This window comes from Gossypium hirsutum, chromosome D02 (assembly GCF_007990345.1).
Source record: "Gossypium hirsutum isolate 1008001.06 chromosome D02, Gossypium_hirsutum_v2.1, whole genome shotgun sequence".
NCBI classification, from domain to species: domain Eukaryota; kingdom Viridiplantae; phylum Streptophyta; class Magnoliopsida; order Malvales; family Malvaceae; genus Gossypium; species Gossypium hirsutum.
Window position 1 is genome coordinate 24,545,699 of NC_053438.1, and position 8,422 is coordinate 24,554,120.

Genomic DNA, 8,422 nt, shown 5'->3' on the forward strand with positions numbered 1-8,422 from the left:
TCAAAGGACGTTGCGCGAGTACGCCTTACCAACACTTGGTACAGTGCGAGCAGTATTGAAACACCAATGATTAATGCCAATAATTTTGAAATAAAGGCAGTCACAATCCTGATGATCCAAAACGCACTGCAGTTTAAAAGAAATATGCAGGAAGACCCAAACCAGCACTTAAAGCGGTTTCTACAACTCTACGACACCTTTAAGGACAATGGGGTATCCGATGATGTACGTCTCCAGTTATTTTTGTTTTGTTTGTGCGATAATGCGGCTAATTGGCTAGACTTGTTAGAACCAATTTCCATCACCACATGAGACGATTTAGTGGAAAAATTCCTATATAAAATTTCCTCGATTAGCCGAAACATTCAGCTTAGGTGAGAAATCACCAACTTTAAGCAATACGAAGGTTAATCCCTATACGAGGCGTTGGAACATTTCAAGTCAATGCTCATAAAGTGCCCACACCATGGACTACAAACATGGTTTTAGATTCAAATTTTTTATAATGGTGTTGACGGTAATATCAGATCCTACCTAGATGGAGGGGTTGGAGGATCAGTCATGTCCTACACATTCGAATGAGCCAATAAAATCATAGATGATATGGCGATGAATTCATATATGTGGCACAATGAAACATTCACCTATTGGAAGAGGAGAATTTCATAGGTAATAGGGGTCAAGATCCCTATTCAAATATCTAAAACCCTAATTATCAACCTCCACACTTACAACAAAGATCTGTGGGTAACGACCATGCTGCATGTGGTCAACGATTCGATCGACTAGACGGGGGTGCAAATGATGAAGACTGACATTCAACAAGTCAAAGCCACATGTTGAAGACTCAAATCTCAAAAGGATAGCCTCTATGATCAAATGAATCAACTAATGACAATGTTTCAACAGCAAAATGGCCAGAGTATCCCCAGTAACACTGAGAGCAATCCTCGAAGAAATGGGAAAGAGCATGCAAATCCAATCGCTTTGCAGTCGGGAAAGACTGTAACACCTATTAGCCAGTTAGGAAGACATGGCGTGTACCAGCCAACCAAACAATCTCCCAACATATCGGGGCATTATTGACATATTCAAAACCTTGACTTGTTTCAAAATTTGAGAAAATAACTATAGGGATTTCCTCTTTACGTTTAAAATGTTATTCCTTACTCATTTGGTATTGCATCTTTAAGGAGAATAATAGGAATAAATAAACTACCCATGAACAGGCTCTACCATTAAAGGGGAATGCACTTAGGAAAAGATAGTTTTGAAAACAGCAAATTAGGGAATTTGGTGATCACCATTATAAACAACGTCCTTTGCTGAACAACTATGCATGATACAAAACAAAAGAGTGACTCACTTGTAGACGCAACTCTAGTGCAGTCCCCTTCTATGGATCTTCTTCTACTTATTATTTACCTGAGAAAGAAAGGTAGCAGAGTAAGTTCATTTAAACTTAGTGAGTTCCAAGTGGATACATGTTGTTTATCGGATTACCAATAATCGACCTAAAAATAAAAACATTTTTGAGACTCAGTCTTACAAACGCATTGCACCAAGTTTCCAATACAATTTTCCAATAACGACACTTAGCCAAAACAACGCACACTGTATCCCTAGTGGACACATACTAACAACTTATACGCACTTCTTAGAGTCACGTATGTTTACCTATAACTCAACCTTGTTCCAGCCTCGGGCCCACTTTTAGAATCCACAATTTTATTTAGCCAAATCATATTTGTTTTTATATTCTTTGTTAGATTGAACACGTGTTCTCCTGTAAGGTCAGATCGTGATTTGTTATTCCAATTTGAAATAAAGCTGCCCCACCAAAGGCATCACAAATAAATCTTCTTTCCACATTTTTATATATCACAAACAATTTGACACTGGGCACGTCGATCGTGGCCATGCTGACGCACACAACACGAACTTATTACACATTTGTCAATACAAGACACATTGACCTGTCTTTGGTAAGGTCAACTTACCTTTCATAGCCCAAATATCATAGAATTTTCATAACTGAAAATAAACAAGAAGAAACTCACCAAGAACTTCAGGATAGAATCTACTTTATTGGTCCTTTGCCTCGATAGTTCAGACTTTCACTAGTTTCTTAAGCTAAATAAGAAAGAGTCATAATTATCAAAACATTCATCTATTGAAAATTTATTATGCATGCACTAATGCAAAGATTTAAATTTTCTCGACAAGATCCTAAGGGTTTTCCCAAAAATTACCAATTAGCTAGTACTTATCAATGGCGTTTGACAAGCTTCTGGAAACTTTCTTCGTCTCCTGTAAAAAAGATAACTTAAAAGAAATTTTTTAAGGATGTGGGAGAGAAAACATAGAAAAAAAGAAGCACAAGTAAAACATGTTGGCTATAGACAACAAGAATAAGCTTAGTGGGAAGGTTTAAGACCCCACTAGAGGTGATCATGGGTCGAGCCGGGCCGGGTGTATTTATAGGGAATTTTCATGGAATAGAGACTTGACAACAAAATATAAATTATGGAATTTTCATGGAATAATGGTTGTATTTATAGGCACTAAGTGTCTTAGTGATCCTAGGATACTCGACTTGACTTAGGAACCTATTCGGTTTACTAGAAGGTTACGTACACGAAAATTATCGTAGATACATAGTATCTTTATTTCCTAATTTGAGTCTGACTTAAATTTAACTTGCGAACCCCCAATTCACAACTCAACCGGTGAGCCCTTAGTTCGCAAAATAGGTTGACGAACCCCCAGTTCACCAAATAGATTAGCAAACACAACTTCTAATGAATCTGGCAAACCCCTTTACCACATCTTTTGTTGTACACTAGTTCACCAGAACACTGGCAAACCCTCACTTGCGAGGCCAAAACTTCCAGACCTGGTCTTAGGATGTTACAATAGTGATAGGTGTTAAAAAGCCTTCTCTAGGGATTTTGTGACAAGGGTAAGGACCTCGGCAATAATAGTGAGCCCTAGCGCTGTAAGGCTTTGAAGATATGGAATTCCTGAGGGAGACCGTAGTTGTAGAATCCATTTGAGCAATTGTCAATTGTTGGTTATCGAAATTAATGAATACGGTTAACAAGGCGTTAAAATTTGAGTTGAATGCTTTAAATTTATTTTATTTTATATATATATATGTGAATCTCACTAAGTTCACCTAAACTTATAAGCTTACTACTCAAATTACAGGTTCATTAAAGGTACTAAAAATTTGAGAGGGTCCAAGCCAATCTTTCGTTAGAAGCTAGGTGGAATACAATAGCTGTGTATGCATATAGAGGGGCTCCCTTAGAGGCAACGCCTCAAGGATTACTTTGGAAGGATTTGTATTAAATTTGGTGAAGTTGTAAACACTATTAGTGTAACACCGCTAACCCATCTCGGTCGTTGGATTAGGGTTATAGAGCATTACGGTACAATAAAAAAATTTTAAACTTTATATCATTCAATAATATAATTGCATCATAAACCAATCATATACATGCATACTGTCCCTAAATCGAGCCCTCGAGGCCCAAAAAAATAGTTTAGAAGCAAGACGGGACCAATTTGAAACAACATGGAAAGTCTAGGAAAAAAATGTAAAATTTTCAAAATAGGGCCACACGCCCGTGTGGCCAGGCTGTGTGACTCACACAGTTGAGACACACGCCTGTGTCTCAGGCCATGTAACTTTCGAACAAGGGACACACGACCGTGTCTCAGCCCACGTCCTCATCCATGTAACACACTCAGTAGGGTCACACGGTCATGTCACACACCTGTGTGCCAGGCTGTGTAACTCACTGACTTGAAACATTAATAAACTTACAAATTACACACAGCCATATTGCCAGGCCGTGTGTGTCACACAGCCGTGTGATAGCCCGTGTCTCAAGCCATATGAACCCAAAAATGTACCTAAACTTATGCCAATTCAAGCCTAATTCATATCTAACCAATCAAACCATTTAGGCACACATTCAAGGGTTCAAACACCATTGAAACCTATATAAACATGCCATTTCAATCATCCAAAATCACCTAACCAATATGCTATTCTAGGGAACCATAATAGCATCAATATATCATTTACCTATACATGCTAACATTACCTCAATACATGCATAAAGACCTAATTCAAATATGTACCAAAACATGTCTTAAATTAATCATTTGTAAGCCATCATCAACATACCAAAAGAACCTTAAATACAAGAATTATAAGGTAACCAAAATGACATAACTTGGTAAGGCATCAAAATGTACCAAACCAACATACTAAATAGACATTCAACCCTATACATGCCACTTATAACCAAAATCAAAGTAATAAAAAACTACCATTATAATAAATGAATAGCGTGACGGTGCTCCGACGAGATTCCAATCGGTCGAGCCTTCCGATGATCTACAGGAAAATAAAAAAAGTAACATAAGCAGTAATGCTTAGTAAGTTCACATAAAGGCAACTTAACTACTGAACATATCAGGATAAAAAACTAAGCATAATTTTCATTATATCTTAAGCTAACTTTTGTTTTCTATTCACTACACCTCTCATGGATAATTGGTGTAGCCTTGCTTATACATATATATACTTTTCCACATAAGCATTTCATCTAACTATTTCACTTAAACATTTCTTCTTACGATAACACCTACACACTTAACATGTGATTATTCTATAATTCATCTTTCGTTTCAAACTTTCATATAAACATATAATCCAGGAATCACTTACTTTCACTTAAAAAGTGAAAAAATACATAAATAGATTAATCATACATGTTAATCATTTATGAAGCACTTATTAGTACTGAAAATCATTCATCGTACGCTTCCTGTACTATAATAATAATTCAATCCAAACTCATTGATCTATGTCTATAAACAACTATCTTTAACCGTATAATCATTGATATAATTATACTCACACATGATCAAGTAGTTCATTGAAAATTTAACATTTAGTAATATCTTGACTATACATTAGCCTTTAAGCACATAAATACTTTTGTAAAGTCATTAATATTTAGCTCGATGAACTAGTAACTTGACTCGGATACTCGGGTAGCTACACCACACCAGAGGCATCATAGATGCATAAAAGGAGCACCGAAGTGTTGACAGGGCACAAATGTACAAACAGGGGCACCGTAATGTGAACAGGGACACTAAAGTGTATACAAAGGCACCGAAGTGCAAACAAAGGCACTGAAAAGGCACCGAAGTGCAAACAAAGGCACTGAAGTGAAAACCCCGTACAAGCACACATATTGACCCTATTGGCATGCCAATCGTATCCTAGTGATTACTACGTTCAATTGGGCATTTTATGTAATTCATTACCTTTATACAAATTGATCAATCAAGGGCACTTCATCGTTTCCGTACACATAATAGAATATCAATATGTATTCATATTGTCAATGTGCCATCACAAGGATTGTCACCATCCATAATCACTTTCATGTGAATTTAATTTCAATATTTAAAATACTATTATAACATATAAAATTTCACATGTATTTATACAATTTATCAGGAACAATTAACTTATTTTCAAGAAACTTACAATTTCCACATCAAACATTATGAACTTACCTCAATCCAAGTAACATTTATATAGACAATCAATAATTAATAATCACCAAATACATTAAAAATAGTTCACATATCCTTTAATTTGATTAATTCCTCTAATTGACCCATAATAATAATTTATCACAACTTTATCAATTAGATTAACCAAAACATAAATAACTATTTACATTAATCCAAAATGGAAAATAATAATTTCTATCCATATACGAACTTACCTTGACAAATACAGTTGTAACAACGAAGTTGACGACTAATCCAACCACAAATTTTCCTCAATTTTGATCCGTTTGATTTGTTTTGTGCTCTAAATAATAATGTTTCACTCCATTAAACCCTTCAATAACTTAAAATAATTAATTTAACTTTTAACTCTTATTATTGGAAAACTTACAAAATTACCCCTAATCTTTTAGCTTTTATGCAATTTAGTCCCTAAATCCAAAACTTGAAATTTCACCACATTTAATAAAATTTCATGTTAACCGATTTTCTTAAGGTTTCATATCAGCCCACTTTTCTCTTCATTTCGCACAATTTACTTTGAACTTTACTTTTTCAACAATTTAATCTCTAAACATTAAAATTATAAAAAATCACTTAATAAAATACTCATAATCAACAACTAACAACTCAAATATATTATTTAACATCATGAACATGAAGAACTCCTAAATTGTATCATCTAAAATTTTTGATAGTTTCAAAAACGAAGCTATGGGTTAGCTAGACCTAGTTGCAATGATCTCAAAAACATAAAAATTACAAGAAATAAGCTCAAATTGAACTGACATGCAAAGAAAATGTGACGGACGAACCTTCAACCTTCAATGGTGATTTTCTCCTTTCTCAAATTCTGTCAAAAACAATTAGGAAGATGACAATTCCCTTTTGTTTTATTTTACTAATTATTTCTTTATTAAATTACCAATTTACCCTTCAATTATGCATAAATTTCAACCTATTTCATGCTTTAACCATCCATGCAATTTAGAAATGGCATAATTACATAATAAAACCTCCCATCTTTACTATTTTTTCCCTTTAATCACGTAATTCAATAATAAATGAGTTTTAACATCTATTACAATTTAGTCCTTTTATTCAATTGACGAACTAAACATTAAAATTTCTTAGCCAAATTTTAATACGACCTTAATAACACTGTAAATATTTGGTAAAATATTTACGACTCGGATTATGGAAACGAGGTCCCGATACCTCATTTTCTAAAACCACTTAATTTTAGGGTCATATCACTTAAACCTAATTATTCATTCAAATAGTAAAAATTGTCAATTCAAAATTGATTTTAATACCATATTTGACTCCTAAATATTAAATAATAACATGTCATACCACGAGCTCGGTTGAACCTTAGGAATTCATAGGATACAAATGACATGTCATTAGGGATTTCATGTTTTGGGTGTTGGTCCTGAATGTCCTACCGATTGCTGAGGTCCTGCATTTGTTGCGGATACTCCATAGCTCGTGTGAGTAGCATCGTGTAGCTTGCATTCTGACCCACAGCTTGTATGAGCAGGCCCATTTTACAGCTCGTGTGAGCATTGATGTTAAGGAAACGTTAAGGTTATATGTACGGGCACACTTTGTGTGAACTTTCCCATGTATCCGATGTAATTCTAAATGGTTCAACAGGTATGAAAAGAAAACAAAATGGTAAGTATCCAAATGGAATGAATCATGAACTTATGTAAAGGATTTATGATCTAAATGGTGTGATTACATGTATAAATCTATTTCTTTTATGGATGAATGCATTTAAATTATGTACAAGTGTGCTAATTTGTAAATTGATTATGTTGTTTAGGATTATGTTAACCATTTTGGATGGAATGGTAAGTATGTAAATGGAATGGTATATAATTTTATGAAAAGGTTTATGATTATGGTATTATTGATGAATTAAAGGTTATGTTCATGCATGGTAAAGTTCATATATTATAGATGATCTCATATGTAACATAGTGCTATAAAAAGATTGATATATTAAATGATGTGCTTATATATGAGAAATTTACCTATACAATGGATGAATTCATTTAAATCATGGATAGGTGAACTTACTAATTTGAGAGTTTGATGGTGTTCCAATAGGCCTATACCAAGCTTATGGCATTGGTAATGATTTATGTTTAATCTATGAATTGTATTAATGAAGTGGTAAGTTTAATTTAAGTTTATACGAGCTTACTAAGCATTTGTTGCTTATGTGTTTTCTTTTCTATGTTTTATAAGCCATCGGAAGCTTGATTTGGTTTGAAGGTCGTTGGAGATCTATCACACTATCCAGCAATCAATTCAGTAGTTTTAAGTATTATGGCTTAGGTTTATAATGGCATGTATAGGTCTTTTGTATTGATGACTCATGAATGTATTGGATGGTTGAATTCTTATGCTTATGTCTTGAAGTTTATGTTTATATGATGGATGGTATGGCTTGATAAGTACGGTCATCTTAACCCTTTAGCGATTAAAAATCATGATCTCATGGTATGTTTTGAATGGTTGATGATGGTTAAATGTGGTATGTTTTAGTACCTATATGGACTAGGTTGGTAAGCTTGAATGTAGCTTATGGATATGTTTAGATAATTTTTGTGCATGGTCATATGGTACGATAATGCTGGCTTGGAAATGGTATTTTGTAATGTGATTTAGTTACATAATGGAATCAAGTATTCATGCTTGAAAATAAGGCAGCACTTTGTGTGACAGCCCAAAATTGACCCTAGTCGGGAAGTGGTTTCGGGACCACAAAACCGAGTCATAAAATAATTGATTTCCATATTCT

General features: G+C 34.2%; 1 non-coding gene across 1 annotated transcript; it reads right to left on the minus strand.

Moving 5' to 3' along the window:
• Positions 1-367: 367 nt before the first annotated feature.
• LOC121215119 (small nucleolar RNA R71) lies at positions 368-473 on the minus strand. Its single transcript, XR_005910850.1, has one exon. It is a non-coding gene; the product is annotated as a small nucleolar RNA R71 (small nucleolar RNA).
• Positions 474-8,422: the final 7,949 nt, after the last annotated feature.